Raw genomic sequence first — 5,386 nt, 5'->3', positions numbered from 1 at the left:
ATTTAAAAACTAGGTTTTTGAGCAAGCCAAAGTTCCCTATCTTTCCCTGTCTCTGACTCCCAAGTGAAGACAGTCAGAATCTTGGTGTCATGTAAAGATCTTGACAGAATTGTTTTTAATGTAATCCATCCTACGTATTTATTAGTAGTAAGCTTTGGGGACCTAATGGAATTGGGAGTTCAACTTCACAAATTTTTTAGGGCAACTTTTCCCCCATTGACCTCAATCCTGATTGCATTTGGGCGAAAAAGTCCATATTTTGGAACAAACTAAAAAGTACATTTTAGGTGGAATTTTAGGCTTTTATAGTTGTTTAAAATAGGGTAGGATATATCTTTCCCAGATCTTCCTTGAAGTTTATAAGATTTGCAGTGGTGTATGTATTTCAGAAAGATGCCTATGATTTTACTGTTTAAATCTTTTTTCAAGATTAGAATATGTGTCTAAATATTTCATAAAGTTTTGAAAGTATAAAGTACTAAAAGATACTCAGCTAAGTTATTTATTCCAGTGTGGCTGTACTTCAGAAGAAATATTTGCTGGTGAAGGATTTTATTTATTTTTAATTTTTTTCAGTAAGCTTGTTTGAAATATTCGAGGAGCAAGGTCTCCTCTTTACTACTTGCTAGGCATGTGGTCTGCATGCAAATGATTCATATGAAAAGCTTTAGAGAAAAGTTTTTATCTTTTTTTTGTTTTAGTTTCTGGGCAAACAGTTACGAATTAGTGTGTATAAACATACATCACCTCAGAGTTTACTGCAGAGTTTTGGGGTTACAGTTGTCCCCTTAATTATGTTTGCTATTTAAATTTTGCTATTTCATGTGGTCATGTGACAAAAAGGGTAAGGCCTCGGACTGATTTGGGCTACGTTTCTAAGAAACATGTTGTACGTTGTTAGAACTGATTCCATTAAACCATGAATACCTGTCTCTTCACATGCTTTTTTTTTTAATGTAAAATTATTGGACCCTTGCTTGAACAGATCTCCGTGGTAATTTAAGAGAATTTAGTTTTCCTTGATAGGATGATAAACTTCAATGTGTGATGCCTTTCCCGTCAAGATAGAAAATACTTGATAGCTCTTTCACCAAATGACTTTACGGAATATAAGAAAATATTTTTGGCTAGGCCAAAATTGGAGCATGGAAAAATTGTTGTGGGATGATTTGGTTTCATGAACCTCCTTCTGCAGAGTTTTAGTGTGTGATTAAGGTCTACTTCATGGATGCTTTACTCTCACTAATGACTTAACATGTAACTTAACAGTGTAGCTTTATGTGCTCTGTTTTTCAGGTGCTTTCCCCAAAGATAGAAGGTATATGAGTCACTCATAACAAGAATATGAGTCACGCCAGGCTTCAGTTTAGTAAAAGTGTTGTTATTAGAAAGTGTGATCATTTTCTTAGAGGGTTACACCTTAGGAACAGTTTGATTTAGTTTGCATATTTGCACTGTTGTGTGTAAGTGTTTTCCTTCAGGATATCAGCCTTCCTTTGCTTTCGTGCTACCTTTAGAGGGTGTTTAGTGTTTAGCAGTTCTCTGCAGTCACAAGCAACAGTTATTTGAAATTTCATCTCATGTCATGATACTGCAGCCAATCATTAATCTCCCTGTTTGTTTTCATGCGTGTGTTTACACCTTTTCTTTTTCACAAAATAGAAGAAGAATTTATGTAAAATCTTAATAACGTTTGCCATTTTTAAAGTATCAGCCGTCCTTTCTCTTGGGAGATGGTGTGGGGTAGAGGGTTACCTTCAAGGGAGAAAAAGAGCAAAGTGTTTCACATATTATAATGGCCCCATCCATCTATGAACAGTTAAAAGCTTTGTGTGTTTTGCAGTTTTTCTGGTTTTAAGACTGACTGAATGTAGGGAACACAGCTCTTAATCAGCAGCAAATGTCACTAGGCTGGTGAAGATGCTTTTTTCATTACTCCTTCTTCCCTCCGCCCCAAATATATAGGGATACTTAGCATTTTAAGGGCCTTTGTTCTTGTTGACTCTTCTAGAATGTTGGTTCTTAACTCTGGCTGAGAATAGAACCTACTACAGCTTTAAAAAAGAAGATAATGCTTAAGGTCCCAGCGTGGAACCCAAGCAACCTTACTTTTAGAAGCTCCACAGGTGATTACATGGGCAGCCAGGCTTGAGGGACACTTTTAGAATTGTTTCAGCTTACTCATTTGGAGATTGTTTGTTGGATTTGTGTTCGTAAGAACTGACGGAACAGTTGGGAGTGGAATGATGTAGTACTATGAAGTTTGGTTCCTGGACCTCCTGTAACAAAAAAGACTTTACCTTGGAAACAGTATCTAAAAAAGTACCTGGAGCTGTTGCTGGTACATGCACTTAAGGTACTCTTGTTTTTGTTTTTTTGAGTCCAGTACGGGTCGTCTTTAAAAGGATTTCTAAATTGAAATGTACTCTTGACTAAATGTAAACCGCTTCTATACTTTTGTGTGATTTGGATAGTACTTTTATGATTATGTTGCATATAAAAGGTATATTACTTTTAACTTTAAAACGAATCTCTAGTAGGCTTGAGGTAAACATAACTGGGCTTACAAGGGGTATTGGACTAAGTGATCTATGATGTTCCTCTAGCTCTAAGAGTTTGTGATTTAAGATGGAAATATTACCTTGCAAATAAGGAAATTTCATTCGTATGGGGCCCGAATACCAGTCCTGTCAAATGAAGATTGTGTGTGTGTGTGTGTGTGTGTGTGTGTGTGTGTGTGTGTAGGTAGGGGGCTTTACATATCTGCTTATTACTAGATGGGAATCTAAATATTTTTTTTAAATGCATTACATTTTATCCATAAATTGAATGGAATTCTGTTTCAAAAGAAAGTGTCGACAATTAGAACAATGTGTGGCTGACAGAGGAATTAGGTAAATAGGTAGTGAAGCAGAATAAGGAGTGAGGTGAATAATAAGGCATTTCTAATAGTAAAGCATTTTTAATCCATGAAGGGGAAAAGGATGATTTCACAAATGATATTGGGGCAAGTGACTACCCGGTTGAGAAGAATTGATCTCTACCTTACATAACAAAGAGTCTAGAAGAATTAAATATGTAAACATAAGATATTAAACCCCCCAAAGAACATACAATAATAAAAAAATCATAGAAATGCATGATTCGTAGAAATTATATATTTAGATAAAGAGCTACTTCCTCGAGAGAGACTATGAAGAGAGCCATCTCTGAAAATTATTTCTCATTTTTGAAAGAATAGAAACAGTAAAACTTGACATTTAAAGGTAATTTTTCAAGGGAAGGTGATGCAAAAAATGGCATGCATTGAGTAACATTGCAACTAGTGATGAAGGATAGTATTTCCAGAATGATCCAGAAACAAAGCATTAAATTCGACGTTATAGAAATCTAGCATTCTGGAAATCTAGTAGGCACATGTCAGAAATCACAGGCAGTTCATTTCTGTCTCTTAACAATACATGCTTTGATTTTGCAAACTTTATCCAAAGGTCATTTCGTTGGGCTTCTGTAACTGATAAATTCTGGACTATTGCAAAGATTCTTTGGGATTCAAAACTAATCCATGTCTTTTGTATTGGCATTTTCACCCTGGGCTGGTAGCTTTATGGTGTTACTTCTGCAAACAAGTTTATGGCTAAAACTTTAGTTTACTCCCCATGATGTTCTGTTTACCTACTTTTTTCTAGTTAGAATTCTGGATTTCTTATTTGTTTCTGAACAAGTTAAAAATTTTAAAAATGTCATGAATATACAATCTCATTTAAAAAGTTCAGTGACTTTTTACATTTGCCTAAAGACAATTCACTACTTGTTGTTATTGGAGATTATTTTTTTTAAAGGACAGGACATATATAATATGGTATACAGGGGACACTGTATATTGGAGTTAAGAAGTCTGGTTTAGCATTCTACAAGTTAGAGAAAAAAATCTCTGGCTTCAATTGTCTCATATTTATCAAATGAGTTAAAGTTAATGATCTCTAAGGTCTCTTAAGTTTTAAAAAGTTTGTTATGATGATAGGTATTAACACTCTGAAGTTTTCAAGAAACAATTTCATGCTCTAGTTTGAGCAATTAAAATATTTTAAAATGCATAGGTTTCCTAGGAACTGCTTTGAAATTTTACCATGTGTTACTTGGATATACTAAACACATTCTCGTTATTTTCAATAGCTTTGCTGCCTGTAGAGGCATTTTTATCTCTCTGTAGTTAAAGTTAAAATTTATAACAGATTAGACTTTCTAAGAAATGTGCTAATGCTGGTTTATTAGTAATTTTGTGAATTTGCAATTTCAGCTAGTATTCACATCTTTTAAAGTTCATTTTTTGTAGTCTTCAGTTTTAAATTTTCTTATCATTAGATTAAGCTAAAGCAATGCATATATTCAAGTTCTGTATTTCGAAGGTTTTCCGGATTGTTTATTAAGATTAATTTTTTTTATTGGGGAGGAACTTCAAAATCACCTACTTCAATGTATTATTTGATATGTATATTCTAACTTTGAAAAGTTAGTGTTTGTAATTATTATTAGTAATAGTAGCTTCTATGTCAGTTGTGAGCTCTTTTGGGAAATAATTCTAAGTGAATTTTGGTTTTGATATTCTTAGATTAAGGTATAGGTACTTTTTTGGTTCTAGTTGTGTTTCCCGGTTTTGCTTGGAGGACTCGGTGAATATGTTACAATGATGCTGAGACATTTCTACATTAAGATTCAACTTCAGATTTTTCTTTTCTGTATGTCTAATGTGTATATGCTTCTATATTACATTGTTTTTATCCATTTTAAAACAAACCACCAGATCGATAAGGTATTTTACATATTGCTAACAAAGTTTCTCATTTATCACTTTTACCTTAAAATATCAGTTTTTAAAATAACTTTTTTAATTGAAAAATAATTGACATACTATCTTTCATTAATTTCAGGTATACAACATAGTAATTTAATATCTCTGCTGTATATTACATGTCATATTTATTTTATAACTGGAAGATTGTGCTTCTTAATCCTCTTTACCTATTTTGTCCATCACCACACCCCTCTCCCCCCTGGCAACCATCAGTTTGTCCTCTGTATCTGAGTTTTTTTCTCTTTTGCTTTTTAGATTCCACATTATAAGTGAAGTCACTGACTTATTTCACTTAGCATGGTACCTCATAGGCCCATCCATATTGCAAATGACAAGATTTCATTTTTTTAAAAAAAATATTTAAAATTAAGTTTTATTTATTTAATCAATCATTCAATCTCTACACCCAGCCTAGGTCTCAAACTCATGACCCCCTGAGATCAAGAGTCACATGCTCTTCCCACTGAGCCAGCCAGGCATCCCAAGGTTTCCTTTTTTATAACGGGGTGATATGCCACATCTTGTTTTTCC

At 33.7% G+C, this 5,386-nt stretch overlaps 1 long non-coding RNA gene across 2 annotated transcripts in view; it reads left to right on the top strand.

Moving 5' to 3' along the window:
• The first annotated feature begins 2,070 nt into the window (after positions 1–2,070).
• LOC115290805 overlaps positions 2,071–5,386 on the top strand; it is an 89,241-nt gene continuing 85,925 nt past the window's right edge. Inside the window, exon 1 of one of the 2 annotated variants that reach the window (XR_003908241.1) lies at positions 2,071–2,126. This is a non-coding gene — a long non-coding RNA (uncharacterized LOC115290805). Of the gene's footprint in view, positions 2,127–2,168; positions 2,357–5,386 lie in introns of those variants that run through there. The other variant, XR_003908232.1, reaches the window with a different exon arrangement.

Source organism: Suricata suricatta, chromosome 1 (assembly GCF_006229205.1).
Source record: "Suricata suricatta isolate VVHF042 chromosome 1, meerkat_22Aug2017_6uvM2_HiC, whole genome shotgun sequence".
NCBI classification, from domain to species: domain Eukaryota; kingdom Metazoa; phylum Chordata; class Mammalia; order Carnivora; family Herpestidae; genus Suricata; species Suricata suricatta.
The sequence above is the reverse complement of the archived record's forward strand: the minus strand, read 5'-3'. Positions and strand labels throughout refer to the sequence as shown.